Raw genomic sequence first — 25,510 nt, 5'->3', positions numbered from 1 at the left:
GTATGATCTTGATCCCTGTCTCCTGTACAATGTCATGAACCTCGGTCCATAGTTCATCAGGCACTCTGTCTATCAGATCTAGTCCCTTAAATCTATTTCTCATTTCCACTGTATATTCATAAGGGATTTGATTTAGGTCATACCTGAATAGTCTAGTGGTTTCCCTACTTTCTTCAATTTAAGTCTGAATTTGGCAATAAGGAGTTCATGATCTGAGCCACAGTCAACTCCCGGTCTTGTTTTTGCCGACTGGTTAGCTCAAGGTTTGAGAAAAGTTAAGTTCAGGTTGAACCAGGTGTCATCATGGCAACACAGAATTTCAAAAGAAACCTCCTTTTAATTTTCTATAGAAAAGTTAAAAAAAAAAATCTGACACTTGTAGTTTGTTTCTTCCTGCTGATTAAGGGAGAGATAAAAAAAATGTCTGACACTTGTAGCCTATTTCCTCCTTTTGGAGACCCCTAGCCTTCCCGCCTGTTACCCTCTCACTTCCATCAGGTTAACACAAGACTGCATATTTCTTTGATGATCAGTCAAAAACTGAGACACTTGGGGTGGGAAGTTCTGATTCATCTGCCATATTCACCAGACATTGCACCTTCAGATGTAGATTTGTTTCAGCCTTTACAAAATTCTCTTAATGGAAAAAAATTTCAATTCACTGGAAGATTGTAAGGTACACCTGAAACAATTTTTTGCTCAGAGATAAAAATTTGGAAAAGATGGAATTTTGAAGTTTCCTGGCAAATGGCAATAGGCAGTGGAACAAAACTGTGCTTTGCCCAATAAAACACTTGGTGGAAATGAAAAATATGTCTTTTGTTTATACTTAAAAGCCAAAGGAACTTTTTGGCCAACCCAATATAAGTGAGGTTTGCAATACATAATAGTTATTCAAAGATGCAAACATCCACCTCAAAATCATGATCTATACTTCTCTTAAACACATTGCTTTGCTCCAAAAATTATACATTTCCCTGGTTGGAAATGTCTACAGAGGTTATCTCATCATCCCAGGCCCTATTCCTCTACAAAAAGACGGTATTCATTCTGGAATATGGGCTTCCCTGGTGGCTCAGACAATAAAGAATCCATCTGCAGTGCAGGAGACCCTGGGTGGGGAAGATCCCCTGGAGGAGGGCATGGCAGCTCACTCCAGTATTCTTGCCTGGAGAATCCCCACGGACAGAGGAGCCTGGTGGGTTACAGTCCATGGGGTCACAGAGTCAGACATGACTGAGCGACTAAACACACACACACATTCTGGAATACATCACTCTTAAAAGCGCCCTCTGTACTTTAATTAATTTCTGTGATGACAGATTCACCACATGTTCCTGCCTCTTCTAATGTCAAGCCATATAAAATTCAGAAAAATATTTCTTTACTATTGACACAAAGAATCTTCCTGTGGGTGTTCCTCAAGAGTTGCGCATTTTGGATGGACAGACACACACTGCTATACTTAAAACGAATAACCAACAAGAATCTGCTGAATAGCACATGGAACTCTGCTCGGTGTTATGTGGCAACCCAGACTGGAGGAGAGTTTGGGGAAGAATGGACACATGCGCATGTATGACTGAATCCCTTTGCTGCTCATCTGAAGCTATCACAACATTGTTAATTGGCCACACCATAATACAAAATCCTGGAGAAGGAAATGGCAATCCACTCCCGTGCTCTTGCCTGGAGAATCCCATGGAGAGGGGGTCTGGCGATCTGTGGTCCATGGGGTGGCAGAGAGTCGGACATGACTGAGTGACTCACACAACACTAATACAAAATAAAAGGTTAAGCAAATAAGAGGGGATATATGTATATGTATATCTGATTTTGCTGTGCTGTCCATTCAGTCGCTCAGCTGTGTTCAACTCTTTGTGTCCCCATGGACTGCAGCACGCCAGGCTTTAAATAATCAACAGTGAATATCTAGAACCATAAGAATGAGCTTAAGATGTTTTGCATTTTCCCAAATAAATTTTGTATATCTATCATTTTAATTCTATAAGCTACTATACTTAAGTTTAAAAGTCGTTTACATTTACCCAGATGAAAGATTGGTAAAATCCAAAGTCTTATAAATAAAGTTGTTTAAAGTAGTTTTTAAAAGTATATTCTGATTTGCAATTTCTGGTCTGGCATGAAAAGAATTTGGAAGGCATCACTCCATCCCAACAAGTAAAACTGAACAAGCTGAAAGGTCAACAGTTCTTCTTAGGTCCACTGGAGAAGTGAAGCAAGAGGGCAAAACGCTGCCACCCAAATTAGAGAAGCAGATGGGGATATAGGTTATCACAACTGACTGGAGCAGATATCCATGAGCAGACATTTCCAAGGAAGCATTCCAGGAGAGGAAAAGCTGAACTATGGTAGGCCAATTGCAGGAGGCTCAGTGTGGACAAACCTGAAAGTTAAAAACTTCAGAGAAGCCCAGTCACAAGGAGGTCTCCACACTTTTGTGAGTTTTATCTCCAGGAGCTAGACCGGGGTCTCACAGTGAATATTGAAGAAAAATTCCATGTGCTTCTGACAAGGAGGGAGGAAAAGGACACATTTTGAAATATACCAAAACATTAGGTTCTCCTTAACAAGGTCTGACCTCAAGAGAAACTAGTTTACCAGAGCCTAAATTACTGAGTTTTTTCAGAGACAAACCAATAAGGGGAAAGAGAAGTACCAGTTCCAGCAGTCTCCAGCCTTCCACGTGGAGGAAAGAATATACCAACGTTTAGCCTGCTCTGACCTTTCATGGAGGAGAAGAGGAATACCCAACTGCAGCCCACTATAGCTTTCATGTCTTACTTAAAACTGGGGTATTGAGAAGTACATTCAAAGTTCACAGTCTAGAGGCACACATTCACTAAAATACTGAGGTGTAATCATAGGACCAGGACGCTTTCCCTCTCCCACCTCTTAACACTAATTAGTAAAGGCTTGATTACAGCATGTCTGGCTATCAAGGAAAACTTACAAGGCATACTAAAAGGCAAAAAGCATAATTGGAAGATACAGAGCAAACACCAAAACCATACTGAGACATGGCAAAAATGTTGGAATTATCAAACTAGAAATCTAAAATAATTATGTTTAATTTGCTAAATGCTCTAATGGATAAAGCAGACATCATGCAAGAACAGACAGACAACGTAAGCAGAGTGATGAAAATTTTAGGAAAAAATAATAAAAGATACAGTAGAGATTAAAACAGTGTAACAGAAAGGAAGAATTTCCTTAATACACACATTAGTGACCTGGACATGGCTGAGGGAAAATTTTCAGAGGGTGAGGATATATCAATAAGAACTTCCAAAGTGGAAAAGTAAAGCAAATAAAAGACTACAAACACAGAGAGAGCAGAATATACAATGCAAGAAACTGGACAACTGCAGAAAGTGCAGCATGTGTCATTGGAATATCAGAAGGGGAAGAAAAAAATGAATTTCTTCATTCTTCAAATTAAGAAATATTTGAAGCCATAATGACTGAGAATTTCTCCAAATTAGATGTTGTCAGTCACTAAGTCATGTCTGACTCTATGTGAACCCACTGACTGCAGCATGCCAGGTTCCCCTGTTCTTCACAATTTCCAGGGGTTTGCTCAAATTCATGTCCCTTGAGTTGGTGATGCCAGCTAACCATCTCATCCTCTGCTTCCCCCTTCTCCTTTTGCCTTTAATCTTTCTTAGCATCAGGGTTTTTCTCAATGAGTTGGCTATTTGCAACAGGTGGCCAAAGTATAGGAGCTTCAGTTTCAGCATCAGTTAGTTCTTCCAAAGTAGTATTCGATACCTAACCACAGACCCAGGAAGCTCTAACAGTGCACACAAGATAAATGCCAAAACAAACAACAGCAAATAACACGTATGCATATCATATTTAAACTGTAGAAAATTATAGAAAAGTTAGGAAAGAAACCAGAGTGGACAATATTTTCTCTATAGAGGAGAAAAGATAAGGATTGCATCTGACTTCTCTTCAGAAACGATGCAAGTAAGAGGAGAGCAAAGTATTTAAAGTGTTAGGAGAAAATAGCCCATAAACTAGAATTTTGTACCCTATGAAATTATGTTCCAAAAGTGAAGAAGGACTTTCTCAAACAAACAAAAGCTAAGTGAGTTTGTTGACAGTAGACTTCACTTGTAGGAAATGTCCAGTTCAGTTCAGTAGCTCAGTCGTGTCCAACTCTTTGCGAACCCAAGGACTGCAGCATGCCAGGCTTCATTGTCCATCACCAACACCTGGAGCTTACTCAAAATCATGCCCATCGAGTCAGTGATGCCATCCAACCATCTCATCCTCTGTCATCCACTTTTCCTCTTGCCTTCAATCTTCACCAGCATCAGGGTCTTTTCCAATGAGTCAGTTCTTTGCATCAGGTGGCCAATTACTAAAGCTTCAGCTTCAGAATCAGTCCTTTCAATGAATATTCAGGACTGATCATCTTTAGGATTTACTGGTTTGATCTCCTTGATGTCCAAGGGACTTTCAAGAGTCTCCTCCAATACCAAAGTTCAAAAGCATCAATTCTTTGGCATTCAGCTTTCTTTATGGTCGAACCCTCACATCCATACATGACTACCAGAAAAACCATAGCTTTGACTATACAGACCTCTGTTGGTAAAGTAATGTCTCTGCTTTTTAATACACTGTCTAGGTTTGTCATAGTTTTTCTTCCTAGGAGCAAGCATCTTTTAATTTCATGGCTTCAGTCACCATCTGAAGTGATTTTGGAGTGCAAGAAAATAAAGTCTATCACCGTTTCCATTGTTTCTCCATGTATTTGCCATGAAGTGAAAGGTTCAGATGTCACAGTCTTAGTTTTCTGAATGTTGAGTTTTAAGTCAGCTTTTTCACTTTCCCCTTTCACTTTCATCAAGAGGATCTTCAGTTCCTCTTTGTTTTCTGCCATAAGGGTGCTGTCATCTGCATATCTGAAGCTACTGACATTTCTCCCTGCAATCTTGATCCAGCTTGTGCTTCAACTGGCCTGGCATTTCCCATGATGTACTCTACATATAAGTAGAATAAGCAGGGTGACAACATAAAGTCTTGATGTTATCCATTTCCAGTTTGGAACCAGTCCATTGTTCCATGTCCAGTTCTAACTTTTTCTTCTTGACCTGCATACAGTTTTCTCAGGAGGCAGGTAAGGTGGTCTGATATTCCCATCTCTTTAAGAATCTTCCACTGTGATCCACGCAGTCAAAGACTTTAGCATAGTCAATAAAGCAGAACTAGATGTTTTTTTCTAGAATTCTCTTGCTTTTTATGTGATCCAACAGATGTTGGCAATTTGACCTCTGGTTTCTCTGCCTTTTCTAAAACTAGCTTGTACATCTGGAAGTTCTTCATTCATGTACTGTTGAAGACTACCTTGGAGAATTTTGAGCATTACTTTGCTAGCATGTGAGATGAGTGCAATTATGTGGTAGTCTGAACATTCTTTGACATTGCCTTTCTTTGGGATTGGAATGAAAACTGACCTTTACCAGTCCTGTGGCCACTGCTGAGTTTTCCAAATTTGCTGGCATATTGAGTGCAGCACTTTAATAGCATCATCTTTAAAGATTTGAAATAGCTCAGATGGAATTCCATCACCTTCACTAGTTTTGTTCATAGTGATGATTCCTAAGGCCCACTTGACTTCACATTCCAGGATGTCTGGCTCTAGGTATGTAATCACACCATCATGGTTATCTGGGTCATTAAGATCTTTTTTTGTATAGTTCTTCTGTGTATTCTTGCCACTGCTTCTTAATATCTTCTGCTTTCCTATCTCTCCTTGCTATTCTTTGGAACTCTATATTCAGATGGATATCTCTTTCCTTTTCTCCTTTGCCTTTCACTTCTCTTCCTTTCTTAGCTATTTGTAAGACCTCCTCAGACAACCATTTTGCCTTTTTACATTTCTTCTTCTTGGGGATGGTTTTGATCACTGCCCCTTGTACAGTGTTGCAAACCTGCATCCATAGTTCTTCTGGCACTCTATCTATCAGATCTAATCATTTGAATCTGTTTGTCTCTTCCACTGTATAATCATAAGGGATTTGATTTAGGTCATACCTTAATGGCCTAGTGGTTTCCCTACTTTCTTCAATTTAAGTCTGAATTTGGCAATAAGGAGTTCATGATCTAAGCCACAATCAGCTTCCAGTCCTGTTTTTGCTGACTGTATAGAGTTTCTCAATCTTTGGCTGCAAAGAATATAATCAATCTGATTTCAGTATTGACTGTCTGGTGATGTTCATGTGTAGAGTCATCTCTTTTCTTTGCTATGACCAGTATTTTCTCTTGACAAAACTCTGTTAGCCTTTGTGCTGCTTTATTTTGTAGTGCAAGGCCAAATTTATCTGTTACTTCAGGTATCTCTTGACATCCTATTTTACATTCCATCCCCCCCCACTTTCTTTTTGGTGTTAATTCTATAATGTCTTGTAGGTCTTCATAGAATCATTCAATTTCAGCTTCTTTGGCATTAGTGGTTGGATCATAGGCCTGGATTACTATGATATTGTATGGTTTGCCTTGGAAATGAACAGAGATCATTCTGTAATTTTTGAGATTGCAACCAAATTCTGCATTTAAGACTCTTGTTGACTATGAGGACAACTCCATTTCTTCTAGGGGATTTTTGTCCACAGTAGTAGATCCTCTGAATTAATTTCATCCATTCCAGTACATTTTAATTCACTGATTCCAAAATGTCAATGTTTACTCTTGCCATCTCCTGTTTGACCACTTCCAATTTATCTTGATTCATGGACCTAACATTCCAGGTTCCTATGCAATAATGTTCTTTATAGCATTGGACTTTATTGAAGGAATTTTTGAAGTTTTTAGGAGAAAAGAAAAATGATACATCAGAAACTTAGATCTACATGAAGTAAGGAAAAGCATCAGAAAGGAATAAGTGTAAGTAAAATTAAAATTGAAGAAAGTGAGGAAAACCACTAAACCATTCAGGTATGATCTAAATCAACTCCCTTATACAGTGGAAGTGAGAAATAGATTTAAGGGATTAGATCTGATAGACAGAGTGCCTGATGATCTATGGATGGAGGTTCGTGACATTGTACAGGAGACAGGGATCAAGACCATCCCAAGAAAAAGAAATGCAAAACAGCAAAATGGCTGTCTGAGGAGACCTTACAAACAGCTGTGAAAAGAAGAGAAGTGAAAAGCAAAGGACAAAAGGAAAGATATAACAATTTGAATGCAGAGTTCCAAAGAATAGCAAGAAAAGATACGAAAGCCTTCTTCAGTGATCAATGCAAAGAAATAGAGGAAAACAATAGAATGGGAAAAACTAGAGATCTCTTCAAGAAAATTAGAGATACTAAGGAACATTTCATGCAAAGATGGGCTCAAAAAAGAACGGAAATGGTTTGGACCTGACAGAAGCAGAAGATATTAAGAAGAGGAGGCAAGAATACACAGAAGAACTATACAAAAGGATCTTCACAACCCAGATAATCATGATGATGTGATCACTCACCTAGAGCCAGACATCCTGGAATGTGAAGTCAAGTGGGCCTTAGGAAGCATCACTACAAACAAAGCTAGAGGAGGTGATGGAATTCCAGTTGAGCTATTTCAAATCTTAAAATATGATGCTGTGAAAGTGCTGCACTCAGTAGGCCAGCAAATTTGGAAAACTCAGCAGTGGCCACAGGACTGGTAAAGGTCAGTTTTCATTCCAATACCAAAGAAAGGCAATGCCAAAGAATCCTCCAACTACCACATAATTGAACTCATCTCACACACTAATAAAGTAATGCTCAAAATTCTGCAAGCCAGGCTTCAGCAATACGTGAACCGTGAACTTCCAGATGTCCAAGCTGGTGTTAGAAAAGGCAGAGGAACCAGAGATCAAATTGCCAACATCCGCTGGATCATCAAAAAAGCAAGAGAGTTCCAGAAAAACATCTATTTCTTCTTTATTGACTATGCCAAAGACTTTGACTGTGTGGATAACAATAAACTGTGGAAAATTCTGAAAGAGATGGGAATACCAGACCACCTGACCTGCCTCTTCAGAAACCTGTATGCAGATCAGGAAGTAACAGTTAGAACTGGACATGGAACAACAGATGTGTTCCAAATAGGAAAAGGAGTATGTCAAGGCTGTATATTGTCACCCTGCTTATTTAACTTATATGCAGAGTACATCATGAGAAACGCTGGGCTGGAAGAAGCACAAGCTGGAATCAAGATTGCTGGGAGAAACATCAATAACCTCAGATATGCAGATGACACCGCCCTTATGGCAGATAATGAAGAGGAACTAAAAAGCCTCTTGATGAAAGTGGAAGAGGAGAGTGAAAAAGTTGGCTTAAATCTCAACATTCAGGAAACTAAGATCATGGCATCTGGTCCCATCACTTCATGGCAAATAGATGGGGAAGCAGTGGAAAAAATGGCTGACTTTATTTTGGGGGCTCCAAAATCACTGCAGATGGTGATTGCAGCCATGAAATTAAAAGACACTTACTCCTTGGAAGGAAAGTTATGACCAACCTAGACAGCATATTAAAAAGCAGAGACATTACTTTGCCAACAAAGGTCCATCTAGTCAAGGCTATGGTTTTTCCAGTAGTCATGTATGGATGTGAGAGTTGGACTGTGAAGAAAGCTGAGCTCTGAAGAATTGATGCTTTTGAACTGTGGTGTTGGAGAAGACTCTTGAGAGTCCCTTGGACTGCAAGGAGATCCAACCAGTCCATCCTAAAGGAGATAAGTTCTGGGTGTTCATTGGAAGGACTGATGCTGAAGCTGAAACTCCAGTACTTTGGCCACCTCATGTGAAGAGTTGACTCATTTGAAAAGACCCTGATGCTGGGAAAGATTGAGGGCGGGAGGAGAAGGGGACAATAGAGGATGAGATGGTTGGATGGCATCACTGACTCAATGGACATGGGTTTGGGTGGACTCCGGGAGTTGGTGATGGACAGTGAGGCCTGTTGTGCTCCAGTTCATGGGGTCACAAAGAGTCGGACAAGACTGAGCGACTGAACTGAACTGAAACATACTCTTACCATGTGATCCAGCAATCATGTTAGTTGATATTTACTCAAAGAGTGAAAATGTATCCACACAAAAATCGGCACATAAATGTTTATGTGCTTCATTTATAATAGCCTACATTTGGAAGCAACCCAGATACGCTTCTGTGAGTGAATGGGAAAACGGTGGTACATCCAGATGGTTGAATATTATTTAGTGCTATAAAATAATGAGCCACCAAGCCATGAAAAGACACAGAGGAATCTTAAGTTCATATCAGTAAGTAAAAGAAACCAATTTAAAAAGGCAGCATACTGTATGTTTCCAACTATATGACATTCTGGAAATGGCAAAACTGCAGACAGCTAAAGTTTGCCAGGGGTTCATGGTAAAGGAGGGATAAATAGAGCAGAGAAGATTTGGGGCAGTAAGTCTATTCTGTAAGAGATTTTAATGGTAGACATATGGCATAATGTATTTTTCCAAACCCATAGAATACAACACCAAGAGTGAAATTTAATGTAAACTATGGACTTCGGGCAATAAGTTTCATTAATGGTAAAAAATGTACCTCTCTGGTGCAAGTTGATGGTAAAGGGAGGCTGTGTGTATGTGGGGGTCAGAAGGTATACAAGAAATGTCTATGCCATATGCTCAGTTTTGCTGTGAAGCCAAAAGTGCATGGTCTAAAAGCCATAATGAAACACCACTACAGGTCCATTAGAAAGACAAAAATTAAATAGCTATTCAAGAGAATGTGGAGAATCAGACCCAAGTGTATAAAATAGTACAACTACTTACACAACTATTTAGCCATTTCTTAAAATCTACATTGAAAGTGAAAGTTTTAGTTGCTCAGTCATGTCTGACTCTTTGTGACCCCATGACCTGTAGCCTGCCAGGCTCCTCTGCCCATGGAATTCTCCAGGTAAGAATGCTGGAGTGGGTAGCCATTCCCTTCTCCATGGGATTTTTCTGACCCAGGGATCGAACTCAGGTCTCCTGCATTACAGGTGCATTATTTACCATCTGAGCCACCAAGAAAGCCTAAAATCTACACTGTGACCAAGCAAATCTATTCCTATGTATTTATCCAAAACAAGCAAAACTATGTATTCACAAAAGGCCTTTCACAAGAGTGTTCATAGCAGCTTTATTCACAATAACAACAAAGTTGAAAAATCTAAATGTCTGTTAACAGATGGCTAAATTGTAATGTATTTATACAGTGGAATTTGCTTCAGCAATTACAAGGAATAAATTACTTATACATATAAACTGAACCTCAAAAATATGCTGAGCAAAGGAAGCTATACACAAAAAAATACGCTCGCTGTATGATTTTGTTTATATGAAGTCAGGCTATATGCACAATGGAGGAGGTAATGATTGAGAAGGTATGTATAGACACATTCTGGGATGATGTAAATATTCCTTCCTGAAGCACATATGTCAAAACTGAATAGTACATTTGATGAGCATATGAATTATACCTCAATCTCAAAAAAGGCATGTTCTCTGGTATTTACTCTTTCCCACTACCAACGATTGACCTCTGAGACAAGCTACTTAGTCCCTTCATAAGGAATAAGAAAGGGAACTTCAGTGTTTGGAATCTAGACAGACACAGGCTCTTGGGCACTCTTCTTAAGAATACTGAGCCCCTGACACTGCTCAAAACCAAGAATGAGGGAAGGGGGCCTGTGTTTCCCCTGAACTCAGCTTGCCCAGGACCCACAGAGGGGCAGCAAAGGCCAGAGAAGAAAGCCTGGGCGTCACAGGGTGATGGTGTCTTCATGAAGGGGGACTGCAGGCAGTTTTTCCATAATATTCTGCTATTGCAGACAGCGAAACACGCTATTCTAGTCTCACTCTGAGTCTCCAAGTTCTTCAGAATGATTGAAATTCTGCTTTCAAAATCAATGGGGAAAGTGTCATCCCTGATGACTTAACATGATGGTGTAGAAAGTATATGGGGTCATCGTCATCTCTTTGTGAGGGAAGCTGTGTGCACCATAGAAGCAGCTGGAGGCCTCAGTGGCAGCTATTCACCTCCTAAAACTCACCCAAGTAACATGCTGCTTGCCAGCCTGCCACATGTTCAAGCCAGATGTGGCAGACTGATAGGGTTCTCCTGAAATTATTTGGCCCACTGAGTTGCCAACTGGAAAACTAAAGGTTTTACATAAAATTCTGGATTCACAACTTCTCTAGAAAAATTAGAGCCACAATGAAATATAGAAATAATATGAGTGACACTGTGCCTGAATCCTCTCATGGCAAACCCCACGGGCACCGAGTGGGGGCTGATCTCTGGTATAGGTGATCTCTGCTCACCCACAGTATTTCCCTGGCCCACTTGCTCCCTTTAGAGTTGTTGAACTCCTCGCTTAGGGTTTCCTTAAAATTGTAGCTATTTGACCTTCTTCATTTCCAAGAGCCTGGGAGAAAATTTCCCATTGACAATACAGCAACTTTTTATATAGAATTGCAAAAAGTAGCCACAGAACCAATTATTGCCTAAATAATTGTGAATAACATTGCGAGAAACACGATGTTTCTGACTAAGTGGACTGTACCCTTAAATCTCCTGCCCCTCCCTGACCTGTAAGATAAGAAAATGAGTTTAACCATCTTTATTGGCTTATTCCTCTAGGATTATCTAACTGTCTTGGCACAGACCACCTTCAGCAGACAGAAATCTCTTATACCTGTTTTTCAACCAATTCAATAAGAAGAGTGCATGTTCCTGAAACCTTCCTTTATAACCAAGCTGGCATGTAAATGATGAAGCAGAGCAGCCAGCACTTAAGAATATTGAGCTCCCAACCTTACTCAAAACTCAGAGTGAAGGGAGGGGCCTGTATTCTACCTGAGCATCTACTGCTTCTCCTGGTGCTCTTCAGCCTGCCTGGGCCCCACCAGGGCAGCAGCAGTGACCCCCAACAACAAGGGTAGGTTTAAATATTAAAACCCTATTGAACCTCATTATGAAATTTCCACAGCCTTATTCATTCACATTCATGTTGCAGGGGAAATAGAAAAGACTTAACAAATATGTTAAACCTCTTGATGAAAATATCAGGGAAATATTTGTGGGTGAACCAGGGCAGTCTCAGAAGGCTGATCTTTCCTTGAAATATCTTAATATAAATTTGGCCTACCAAGCAATCTGCACACTTTGAGATGGTCCCATTTGTTGCTAAATTTCAGTTCATATCAATATAAAATCAAATATATTACTTTAAATATATAACCTTATGGAAGCTTTTTGGGGCTTCCCTGCTGGCCCAGATGGTAAAGAACCTGTCTACCATGAGGAAGACCTGGGTTCAATCCCTGGGTTGGGAAGATCTCCTGGAGAAGGGAATGGCAACCCACTCCAATATTCTTGCTTGGAGAATTCCATGGATAGAGGAGCCTGGTGAACTACAGTCCATGGAGTCGCAAAGAGTCAGACACGACTGAGCGACTAACATAACAACACACACACAGAAGAAAAGTATACAACTGACATTTAATTAACAGATTTATGTGCCAGCCACTTTATAAATGCATACTATGTTCTTTAAACTTTATAAGGCTCCATTTTACATATGAGGAAAATGGGCACAGAAGGGTGAAGCAACCTGTTGAAGATCACTTGGCTAAGCTGGTAAAATCTCAGCAGTGCTGGCTTTCTAACTCAGAAAGCCCAGCTCCAAAACTTATGCTTTGTAAAGCTTTGTGATATTATATTCTCCTTCCTGTCACATTGTACTAAAATTAAGAGGTTCCTTGAACCTTATTAAATCAAGAGATAACCTTTCTGTCCACATGCAGAGGATGGCAGCATTCACATGCTCCCCTTCTATGACTCAAGGCATTCACATGCCTCCATGTCCTTGATATGAGCCTGAAACAATTAGAAGCTAAGAAACTATTTGTCCAGAATACTGTGATCCCTTCATCACATGCCTTCAGGACTCATGTATCATGGTTTCCATAAACTTCCTGGACACCTAAGGACTTACATGCACAAAACACTTTTTTCCCTGTGTTTTGGAGAGCTCTTGATAAAATAACAATGATGCTAATAAGACAAATGCTGAGTACCTACTGTGCATGGAGTGCTCTGCTGCATCCTTCTTACATGTCATTTCTCTTGGTCACCCTCCCAGTCAAGTTGTCCCTGCTTGACCTCAGGTGCAAATGAGAAAATCACAGTCAGGACCCCATGGGCATGATAGAGCCCTGGTCCTGGGGCAGAACACCAGAGGAATGGCTAAAGTTCCCTTCATTCTCTAGAATTCTCTTCATTCTCTTCATTCTCTCTAGAATTCCCTTCATTCTCCTCATTCTCTAGAATAAAACTAATCACACTGTTTTGTGCGTTTGAAACAGCTGTGACACCTGAGAGCATCAGTCCACTTGCAGCATAGACGGTCCCGTCTGCTCACAATGCCCTCCTCTTCCAGAACCTCAGCTCTCCCCTGCCTGTTAAACTTCTTAGTCTCCAAGGATTAGCTCCAACTCCCTCCCCTTGGTGGTATACTACACTTCCTTTAACGGATGAGGGTTTCCTCTCTGGGCTCCACTGCTCCTTAGAGGTAGTGTCCCACCCAGCAAGAACTACATACTGTCCAGCATCTTTTGATGGTTTTATCTTCCTTAGAGCTGGGAACTTGTTCTGTGTGAGCTCATGCCTGCCTCAGACATCAGCAAGTCATACTGAGGAGCCTGTCATCAGTCTCTCTCCTGGCAGCAGCCAACCTTGACCCTCCTCCAGCTCTCTTCCTATGGATGGAACTATTCTCTTGCTCCAGAGACTGCAAGAACCTTCCCTGCCCTAACCCTTACCTGGATTTGCAATGGGCTTTCGGGCGTGCACCTCCACTTCTGCCCTCATTTCTGTTCCTCTCATTCAGGCCTTGTTTCCTCCCACCAGGCTGTGGAAATGGATTTTTGACCACTTTTCCATTCCTGCACCCTCTTAGAGATCCTGGTCTCAGCACAGCTCAGACCTAGCTCTGCACCTTTGCTCAGAGACTGTCGGTGGTTTTTCAGTGGTGTTAACAAAGTACAATCTGGTGATCTGGGCATCTGAGGATGAGGCAAGACTTCAGCTCTGGTGTCTTATCAGCCTGTCTCCCCCTGGTTCCAGGGAACATTCTCTAAACCAGGAACTGTTTCTTTCTTTTTTTTTTTAATGTGCACCAAGGGGCCATTTCTTAACATGCCCATACTCCCCATCTCCCAGCTCTTGCTCACACAGAGCTCTACCTGTCTATTGGTTTCTTCAGAACAAGGCTCCCTTTAGTTACTCAGCCCCTCCTTGCCCGTGTTCAGCTGAGGCGTCCCCACCTGAATCAGGGTCCTCACCAGCTCTGCAGACCACAGGCAGCAGTTACACCTCTGAAGTCCATGCCAGCCTCTACCTCACAATGGCAGGTGTTGGGAAAAAGGGATATGACTGATTTTCATTCAAGGAGGGTGAAGGGTTAGGAAGACACAATCACAGGAGGCAAGCTCAGTAGGCCAGCCAGAACCCAGAACACAAACTTAGAGGTGAGTGGGGAAAATTCAGGTTAACTTTCTGCCAAGACTCCATGGGACCTACTGCTCATGGGATAGGTACTTGAGTCATATTTTACATATATCATGTTTTTTTCCAGAAATAAATTCAGTCTACAATTTGAGTTTCTACAAAGTGTTTCTTAGATAGATTTCCATGTCAATCTATATTGACCCATAATAGAGTAATATTATCTATATTGAGTTACTATATTTTATTACTATTACTATATATTACTTATATATATTGAGTTATCTATACTGAGTTACTAAAGGGAGCATCATGGGTCAATAATATTTTCAGGCATTACGAAGAGGAAGCAGTATGAGTAGGGAGGGCTTCCCCTCCAGTTTTTCTCCTCCCAAACCCCAATACACACCACACATACACACACACAAATACACACACAGAAACAGAGTGTATGCCCTTACTCATTGCCAGAGCTTATGGAAGGGCGCCTACCCCAAAGGCACCTACCTCACAATTGTCGCTCCATACCAGGCTCATGTTTCTCTAGAGTGGGATTGTGAGCAGAGTCAGGTCCATCCCTTTCCTGGAGAAATGGGTGTGAGAAATCAGCAATTAAGTAACGTGAACAGCTGCTCTGTTGGACACGCAAGTCAATGCCTCTGTCTGATATACAGAAATCACATGACCACATGCTCGTACACATGCACCTGCCCGTGCTTGCCGTGGACTGCCTCCTGCCATGTCAATGCTTGTAGAAGCTGCATAATGAAAGTTTAGCACCTTCAAGGATATAAGCACATTGTGACAGGCGCACACACCATGTATTTTCAATGCAGTTGTGTATTTGTGCACTGCACAGGTGCACACTCTCGACCATCTATTAGACCAGCATCAAAGAGCATGTGGATCCTGCCACAGACAAACTCAGTGAGCATAAAAGTTAGGCTTTTGCACATCTGCTGAGAGGATGGGGCCCTGTCAAAACTTAGAAGGTCATAGACGTTAAATAAACGTGTTTTGACCTTAGATGAGAGAACAAATTCGTTTCTCTCTAAGCCTCAGTTTCCTCACCTTTTATGTGTGTGTGTTAGTCGCTCAGTCCAACTCTTTGTGACCCTATGGACTATAGCCCACCAGGCTCCTCTCTCTGTGGACTTCACCAGGCAAGAATATTGGAGAGGGTTTCCATTTCCTTCTCCAAGGGATTTTCCTGACCCAAGGATCGAACCCAGGTCTCCTGCATTGCAGGAAGGTTCTTTACCATCTGAATCACTAGAGAAGCCCCAAGAGTCTTCACATTACTATGTAGGGTACTATTTACAATGATCATGCATGTATGCTAAGTCACTTCAGTCGTGTCTGACTCTTTGTGACCCTATGGACTGTAGCCCACCAGGCTCCTTTCTCCATGGGATTCTCCAGGCAAGAATACCAGAATGGGTTGCCATGCCCTCCTCCAGGGGATCTTTCTGACCCAGGGATCAAACTTATGTCTCTTACGTCTCCTGAATTGGCAAACAGGTTTTTTTTTTACCACTAGTGCCACCTGGGAAGTCCCCACCTTTTATAGATGGAGCTAACAAAGGCTGTTTCATAACTTCTTGTGGAGATTAAATGATACAATCAGTATGAAACATGTAGCTGGGCTTCCTTGCTACATGGCTCAATGGTAAAGAATCTGCCTGCCAATGCAGAAGACATGGGTTTGATCCCTGGTCCGGGAAGATCTCACATGCCATAGAGCAACTAAGCTGACGATGCGCCACAACTACTGAGCTTGTGCTCCAGACACAGGGAGCCACAACTCCTGCAGCCTGTAAGAGGAGCCTGCACACCTCAACTACAGAGTAGCCCTCACTTGCCAAAACTAGAGAAAACCCCCACAGTAATCCTTAAAGATATGGGAATAACAGACCACGTAATCTGTCTCCTGAGAAACCTGTATGTTGGTCAGGAAGCAACAGTTAGAATCGAACATACAACAGACTGGCTTAAAACTGGGAAAGGAGTACATCAAGGCTGTGTATTGTCACCCTGCTTATTTAACTTATAGCCAGAGTACATCATGTGAAATGCTGGGCTGGATGACTCACAAGCTGGAATCAAGATTGCCAGGAGAAATATCAGTAACCTCAAATATGCAGATGATACCACTCTAATGGCAAAAAGCAACAAGGAACTAAACAGTCCCTTGATGATGGAGAAAGAAGAGAGTGAAAAAGTTGGCTTAAAACTCAGTGTTCAGAAAACTAAGATCTTGGCATCTAGTCCCATTACTTCATGGCAAATAGATGGGGGGGAAAGTGGAAACAGTGACAGATTTATTTTCTTGGGCTCCAAAATCACTGCAGACAGTGCCTGCAGCCATGAAATTAAAAGACGCTTGCTCTTTAAAAGTAAAGCTATGACAAACCTAGACAGTGTATTAAAAAGCAGAGACATCTCTTTGCCAAAAAGGTATGCCTAGTCAAAGCTGTGATTTTTCCAGTAGTCATGTAAGAATGTGAGAGGTGGACCATCAAGGGCTGAGCACCAAAGAATTGATGCTTTCGAACTGTAGTGCTGTAGAAAACTCTTGGGAGTCCCTTGGACAGCAAAGTCAAACTACTCAATTCTAAAGGAAATCGGTATTCATTGGAAGGATTGATGCTGAAGCTGAAGCTCCAATTCTTTGGCCACCTGATGTGAAGAGTCAACTCATTGGAAAAGACCCTGACGCTGGGAAAGACTGAGGGCAAGAGGAGAAAAGAGACGACAAAAGATGAGATGGTTGGATGGCATCGCCGACTCAATGAACATGAGTTTGAGCAAGCACTGGGAGATGGTGAGGGATAGGAAAGCTGGAGTGCTGTAGTCCATGGGGTTGCAAGGAGTCAGACCTGACTTAGTGACTGGACAAAAACAACCAAGCTAGTAATTAAGTAGGATGGTAAAATATGGCATCCTTTGTTTCATGTTTTATTTTCTAAGCACTCTTGTTGTTGCTTTTTAATGACTGTTAAAGTACTTCTTTTACTCTTCCCAGGGGCCTCTCTTTATTCTTTGGTTTTCAAATTATTTCTTTAAGCACTATCATCCTGTTAGTGTTCTCTTCCATCATTACTTAGACTACTTCAGCCAGATCCTCACTTGCCTTGGGAGTTGAATGGGATTTGAACAGTTTTCCCACAACCCTTTCATTAACTTCAACAAGTTTTCCTCCAGTTCTAAGATCTGAAATTTTAATCTGAATAATTTACATTTTTTTTAAAACCAGAGGTTTATAGCAGCCCATAATAGGCAGGAAGCTTAGTAGAGAAAATCAATGACACAACAGACAGAATGGAGACAGACCAGTGCTAAATTAAGAAAGATGCTCAGTGATGACTAATTTTATAAGGGCCACAGTATCACCATATTATGGCTTTTCAAGTTATCAAATAATAGTGAATCCTTTACCCTATGTAGAATATGTTGAGTTTTAGCTAAATTATTTTTCCAAGTACTATTCTTGAAGCTGATGATGCTATCATACCAGTGAGATTTATGAAGTACTCATAAAATGTTTGGCACACTTTAAGTGTTCAAACTTGTCATAGTCTTCATGCGTTGTTTGCTTGAAGTTGGGAATGTGAAGTTGGTCTGCAGGAAGCCTGGTAAGAGATTATTGCTGCTATAGTGACCCAGCACCAGTCCCCAAATTAAACCTGCTCATATCCAAGCCTCCTTCCTGTTTCCAGGTTAAAAGAAACAGGCCCAGTCCTCTGCTCACCTAAGGTTCCTAGGAGGGTTCTGGCTGAGGAGCTTGCTATCTCATCCGTTTATCTAACGTACACACCATCAAATGCAAGTGACATTCTGCAGCATAAGGATGTGCCCACACCACATGCCTCATGTTTGTTCTTTAGCTACTAATTAAGTATGCACAGCTACAGATGTGTTGCGGGAAGATATCTTCCAAGTCCTGACAAAGAACCAAAATTATTCATATAATTTATCATCCCAGCCATCTTGAATGCTAACGAGAACACTCCTTGATTAGAATTGTCAAGAAGCATTTGCACCCATGTCCTGCCAGGGAGCATTTCCTCTGCCAGATGCTGCCTTTCATACTAACCACAAAGACACTCAGGCTTTCTTCCTTTACAATCTCCCCAGCCCATGGAAGCAAAATGCAACAAAACAAGTATTTCTCTTCTCCCTCTGTTCACTGATTAGGAGCTTTGCAAAGGGCTTTCAAGTTTTCTGTGGGGCTTTTTGGAGGGATGGGTTCAGTGGGAAAGGATGTTGTCAACTTGTATTTTAAAGCCTTTTAGAGAAGAGTAACACAGACCTGCAGGACCATCCTTCCAGCATCAGAGCCCAGGGATAGGTACTCAGATAGAAGGGTCTTCTCTGCTCAGAAGGAAACATAGGCGTGTGGAAACCATTGGCCATTTGAGTCAGGTGCTTCCCTGGTGGCTCAGTTGGTAAACAATCTGCCTGCAATGTGGGAGACCTGGGTTCCATCCCTGGGATGGGGAGATCCCCTGGAGGAGGGCCTGGCAGCCCACTCCAGTGTCCTTGCCTGAGAATCCCCATGGACAGAGGAACCCGGGGGTCTGCAATCCATGGGGTCGCAAAGAGTCAGACACAATGGAGTGACTTTCACTTCACTTCACTCCACTAGGAAGTGTTTCTGCTTTAGAAAGCTGGCTCACTTGCAACTTGGAATTCAACTCATACGTTGAGACATTTCTCAGATCTCATTATTGAGTGGTGGGTTTGCAGTGGGGGTGGGTGTTAGGAGACCAAAGAGTCTGTGTTCTGTCATTGGGATAGAAAAGAAGAGGCAATGCATTGGAATATTCTGAAAGGAAGAGCTATTATCTCCTCCTTCGGAAGAGCCTTCAACTTCCCAGCCCTTCTCCCATCCTCAGGAATATCCTCACTGCATGAAGAAAGAAGAAAGAGAATTCTTCTACTTTATTATCTTGTGGGCTCCTCAAACCAGCTATAAATCTACCACCAACACTAACTTTTAATCCATAAAGATAAGTAGAGTTTTAATGCAGCATTTTGTCACCATATTCAATTTTCATAAATTAGCCCTCAAGTTAGCTGCATTGATTGAAAAATGCATTAAGCACAAATCCATCTATTATCTCTGGTCTGAAGGCTTGGTCAGATCCTCACTTAGAGTTGCAGGTCAGAGAGATCTGATGTTGACATCTACTGCAGCCAGCACTGGTGGGCCCCAGCCCCCAGCTCCCGAGGCAAGCTGGACCATCAAGTGGCCAAGCTGGGGAAACGTCACCTTTCAAAATATACCAGGACCTCTGAAAGAAACTAAAACTGACTGCTCACAGGAAGCAACTGACTCCCTGTTTTTCTGTATCATTATAATTGGTCAACTTTATTCACATTTTTACTTACTAGGAGATAAAACTTTAGAGGGAAAAATGGGTGGGACTTGCCTTCACACCAACTTCAACAGAACTTTGCTTTCAAACCTTTCATACTCACACCAACTCATCCATCCACCCAGCTCTCTCGGGGGTATCTTCATTGCAGAGATGTGGAGGCTGGGGCTGGAAGGTCAAGCCAAGATGCAAAAGTCTTTCAGGTTATTATCTTTCCCACTTACACACCTGGAGACCATGGCATTATAGCCTAACAGCCTCCTTAAAGAGCAAAGACATCACTCTGCCAACAAACTTCTGTTATAGTCAAAGCTATGGTTTTTCCAGTTTTCCACATTTACAGATGTGAGAGTTGAACCATAAGGAAAGCTAAGTGACAAAGAATTGATGCTTTCAACTTGTGATGTTGGAGAAGACTCTTGAGAATCCCTTGGACAGAATGGAGATCAAACCAGTCAATCCTAAAGGAAATCAACCCTGAATGTTCATTGGAAGGACTGATTCTGAAGTTGCTCCAATACTTTGGCCACCTGATATAAAGAGCTGACTCATTGGAAAAGACCCTGATGATGGGAGACACTGAAGGCAAAAGAAGAAGGAGGGGCCAGAGGACAAGATGGTTAGATAGTATCACTGACTCAATGGACATGAAAATGAGCAAACTCTGGGAGACAGTGGAGGTCAGAAGAGCCTGGTAGACTACAGTCCATGAGGTTGCAAAGAGTTGGACACAAGTTAGCGAATGAACAACAACAGCAAGTTGTTTTCATAGCTTTTAACATATTGAATGTGTATTGAATACAACTACCTTCTAAATTGGAGGAAGAGCTTGCTTTATGTTGTACTGCTTGGAACTTTGTCAAGAATTGTTCAACAATTCAGAAAAGTCTGTTGAGAACCTTGCACATGATATTTGGATGACCAATTTAAAATACCCATGTCTGTTTGCATTTGTAGCTGGAAAAATCATGATGATTTCACATATAGATGCAAGCATCTGACATCATTATTTTGGCTCCTGGTGTAATTGTCCCCCCCAAATTTACATATGTACATATTGGTACAGCCATCTTTTATTATAAACTGCTTTGTTTTATTTCTCATTTATACTACAGCTAGAAAATTAGATTGATTTCTTGAAATCCAAAGGTAGGTATAGTATATTATACCTACTATTATATTATATATATATAATATAATGTATATTATAATATATACTGTATATTATATATACACTATATTATATGTATATTACATATTATATATGTATATTACAGTATATTATAGGAATATATAGATATAGGTACAATATATCTAAGAAATTCATTTCAAGATAGTAAAGAGAACATCAGCCAATATTTGTCATAAAAGCAGGCACTAGTTTTGAGAACTGCTGCCTGAAAAAGAGTACTTGCACACGTACCCCAGAAGACATGTACAAATGGATTCTTGGCAGCATGACTTTCAAAAGCAAAAAAGAGAGAAAAAGGAAAACTGAGAACAACCCATATCTCCATTAACAACAAACTGGATAAATGCATGCTTAAATGTATGTTTTGGAATACTCTAAGAGTGGAAATAAATGAACTACAGCCATATTCATCAGTGTGGGTGAATTTTTTAAAAATATGGAACAAAATCAACAAATTACAAAATACATATGCAGTAGGAACATTCTCATTAAAAAATGGGCATAACTAAACTATTCAGGAATGTATATAATGTGATAAAACTATAAAGAAAAGTAAGGCATAGTAAACACAAACTTCAGGGTAATTTTACCTTGGGATGGAGCAGGGGAAAGAACGCAGCTGGTGAGGGACACAGAGGGTGATGTTCTATTTCTTAAACTGGATGGTGGCTCCTCACCTTATTACTTTAAACACATTACATATACTTTAAGATAGATTGCATTTCACAATTTAAAACTTTAAAAGATCAGATTCTCCTACCTAATTAGACAGTCCCTTTAGTTGCAGACTTCTTTTACAGTTCGTCTTAGCTTACACCGAGGATTGGCAGGAAGACAAAACTATCAGGTCTCCTCTGGGTTCAGAACACACTCCCTGTAGGTGCTAAGTCAGCACTTATCTTGGGACATCTGGCCATGGGATGGTGACGTTTGTTGGGATGTGGTTCAGCATCCCTGCAACCTCCCAGAGACCATGTCCAGGGCCAAGACTCCAAAGGAGCCAGCATGGGAGGAATCTCAGCACTCAGAGGAAGGAAGGGTTTGCCAACGGCCAAGAAAATGCAGTTATCTCTCAAAGAGGGCTTGACAGAACTGTCTGGCCCTGAATGATTGATTCTCTACTGCTGGTGGGTCACTGTCTGCCTCCTAAGTGGTCTCTGCTAGAGTGCCCATGGCAGCCACTCAAAATTAGTGCCCAGGCTGCTAGAGGATTTTTATAGTAGGACCTGGAAGTTTCCCCAATTCCAAAGACTGAGGGACTGAGGCAAGGTTTGGCAAAGCAAGTGTCATTTCATTTGAAGAATTTCGCCTCAGTGAGAAAAGGAAGAAGCTACACACTCAGGATGGAAGAGAAGCACCCTTAGGAGGCCAGCACCACGCTGAGTTCTAGACCCCACAGGACAATGAGGCAGTTCTCTCAATAAAGAATTCAGGCTCCACCTGCTCTCAGAGGCCAGCTCGATGGGGCAGATGCCTTTTTCCATACTCCTCTACCTGGCATCAGGTCTGGTAGATTGAAGGTACATGATATTGAAGGAATTTAATTGAGAAAGAAAAAGCAAGTGAACAAGAAATGTAGAAGATACATGTAACACATGACAAATTGGTAGCTTAGACCCTCAGGGCAGAGTCAAGAGCTCACACTGGGTTAGAGAGATCCCCAAAGCTTCCTTGGTAGAGGTGTGACTTAAAATACCCACAGATATTAGACAGATGCAGAGGAAAGGGATTGAGGGATGGGCTAGCCCAGCATGTGGAAATGGGGACACCAAGGCTGTGAGGCGGGTAAGCATGACAGCTATTAGGACCAAGGAAGCAGGCCACCTTGGCTTCGGCCAGTGGAGCAGGAGCAACTAAACATCAACTGTCCGTGCCGTGAACCTCGAAGGTCACACTGCAGGCAACAGAGAGGTGTACCAGGTGTTGGCCTGCCTGGGCCCCACTCAGATTTCAAGCTGCATCTCAAAAGCGGCTCTCCTGAGTTTCTACACTTTTTTGCCTGCAGACTTTCCCCAAATTTGTGATGCTCCCTCAGCTGCTCCCAGGGAAACCCAGAGTCCGCAAAGTTCCCAACCCCAGAAGGCAGGGATGTGCAGGCCCCTTCCTTGGCAGAGGCTGTGTCCCAGGCAAGGACATATGTGCTCTCAGGGGCACTTCCACAAGGTTGAGCCCCATTGTGCAGTGTTCATGGCGCCCAGAATTCACTCTGGGTTGGACGTTCTTTCTTCCCTGTCCCACTGTCCTGCTACCTTGCTTCTGCTTAACAGCTCCACCTCCCAAAGCCTTGTCTCTGGCTATGCTTTCAGGAAAACTCACACTTTTAGGGGGACACATCCAAAGAAAGGAGGATCCATTAGACTTGAGCCAGTAATGATGAATCTGGCTGCATGTGAAAGCCAAGGTCTCCACAGTGCTGTGTGGTGAATAAAATGGGCAAGAGACACAGAAAGACAGAAAGAGAAACAGAGACTCACACAGAGAGATGGAGACAGTTGACAGGCAGGAAAAAGGAGAGAGAGACAGAGACAGAGACAAAGAGTGATAGACAGAAACTTAGAGAGGTGGAAAGGCAGAGAGCCCTCAGTGCAAGCTGAAGCTCCCTGGAGCACTGGGCAGAGGCCCGGCCTTCCCCGAGAGGAGGGGGGTGGGCAGGGCAGCGCAGCGACAGGGGCCGACTCTGCCTGCGTGAGTCTCACGCCCCCGGGGGTCTCTCAATTCTGCCTCTGCCTGTTCCCCTGCCTCCCATTCATCTTTGTTCTTCAGTAGCAGGCAGCAGGGATTTCTCAGTTTGCAACATGCTGGAGCTGCTTGGCCATACTGACACAGCAAGGAGATGAGCAGCCTTCTGTCCCCAGCGTCTAAGGTGACACTTTCAGAGCCATGTAAATTATTCACCCAAGAAAAATGTTAATGTTAATTTAGAAAGAGCTAGCCTAGGACACAGCAGCAGGTATGAGTGGCCCAGCACAGGTCCTGGCACAGGGTCAGCCCACTACGAACCTTTACGAAATCTACATGAAGTCACAAAGAGCGACGGCCGTGATCCTTCCTGTCTCTCTCTGCCCCTGACTCCACACCCTGACGCTGCACCAACTTGGTTTCCTCTTCTGTAAACTGAGGATGGTCCAGAAAGTTGCTGGGGGCATTTAGTGAGGTGAGGCACCTAACGCACCCAGCCCAGGGCCTGGCACACAGATGTGCCTCATGGACGGTGTCTATCAGAGCAGCCCTGGAATCAGCCACACCACTGCAGGCCTTTTCTGCTTTGCTCAGCTCTCAACACTTGGCACCACTTTACTCAGCTCAATCTCTGCTTCAGCGAAACTCTTTCTGACCCTAAATAGTTCTGGTCTCTCCTCTGAGCCCCCCACACTGCTACTGACAGTCTACTGACACTTTGTCGCATGCGATGACAACTTTGTAAATGTGACTTGGTCTCTAGGGCCTTCTCTGACCAACATGGCCCAGTGTAATGCTCTTTTCCTGCCCCAGTGTGTTTTCCTTAGTCTTTGTTACAATTTACAGGGATGCACTTTCCCACCTTTCACGTTAGATTGTGACAGGAGGGACAGGAGGGCAGCAACCACTTTTGGGTCCTGAGTCCCCAGAAACAGACCTGAGACAAAGAGGCTAAGAACAGGTCTTTTGTGTGAAAGGTGATGCCTAGAAACCCAAGGAGGAGTGGGGACACCAGGCAAGTTACACTCATGGCCCAGGCTCTGCCTGCTCAAAAAGAGGCTGGGAGAACATGTCTTCAAGTTGTCCCACTCAGTGGGTGAGGAAGCCTGGTTTAACCAGCTCTACCTCCATCAGGGAAGGCCTCTTAGAGGAGGGGGTGGATCTGAAATCCTACAGAGCAAGGAGAAGAGGGAGGGGAAAGGAGACTAGGCCAGAGGAGCAGCACAGTGAAAGCTCAAGGCAGGAATAGTAGAGCCCATGTAGGTGCAGTAAGAGGCCTGGGGGTTGCATGGGCATGCTGGTGGCAGAGCCAGGAGGGAGGCAGCCAGGTCTGTGGAAGCCTCAGCCCACCACTGGGTGCTTGGGACCCACACTGTAATTGCTTGCAAGGTGCTGAAGAACTTCAGCCAGCAGGCGATGTAATCAGACGCATGTTTTAAGAAGTTAACCTCTCCAGCATCTTTGTGGAGGGAAAGTAGGAGGGCATGGCAGGAGGGGGAGAGCAGGGACCAGCCAGGAGGAGCGAAGTGCATCCCGTGGACAAGCGGCTCATCCTAACTGCAGTAGCAGCATCGGGGATGAGCAGAGGAGGCAGATGTGGACATTCAGGGGCACTCATGGCAGAAAACGGGTGGGCACTTATCTGGTGTGGAGAAGGGTAGGATGAGGAAGGATAGTCCCAGCAGAGGGAACAGCCCAGCAAGCATACGAAGTGGGACAGCCTGGAGG

At 42.6% G+C, this 25,510-nt stretch overlaps 1 long non-coding RNA gene across 2 annotated transcripts in view; it reads right to left on the bottom strand.

The window, feature by feature from the left end:
* LOC122421624 overlaps positions 1-25,510 on the bottom strand; it is a 70,098-nt gene that overhangs the window by 6,263 nt on the left and 38,325 nt on the right. For both annotated transcript variants that reach the window (XR_006263531.1, XR_006263532.1), the window contains exon 2: positions 15,038-15,113. This is a non-coding gene — a long non-coding RNA (uncharacterized LOC122421624). The remainder of the gene's footprint in view (positions 1-15,037; positions 15,114-25,510) is intronic.

Source organism: Cervus canadensis, chromosome 18 (genome assembly GCF_019320065.1).
Source record: "Cervus canadensis isolate Bull #8, Minnesota chromosome 18, ASM1932006v1, whole genome shotgun sequence".
NCBI lineage: Eukaryota > Metazoa > Chordata > Mammalia > Artiodactyla > Cervidae > Cervus > Cervus canadensis.
This window is presented reverse-complemented; position numbering and strand designations above follow the sequence as displayed.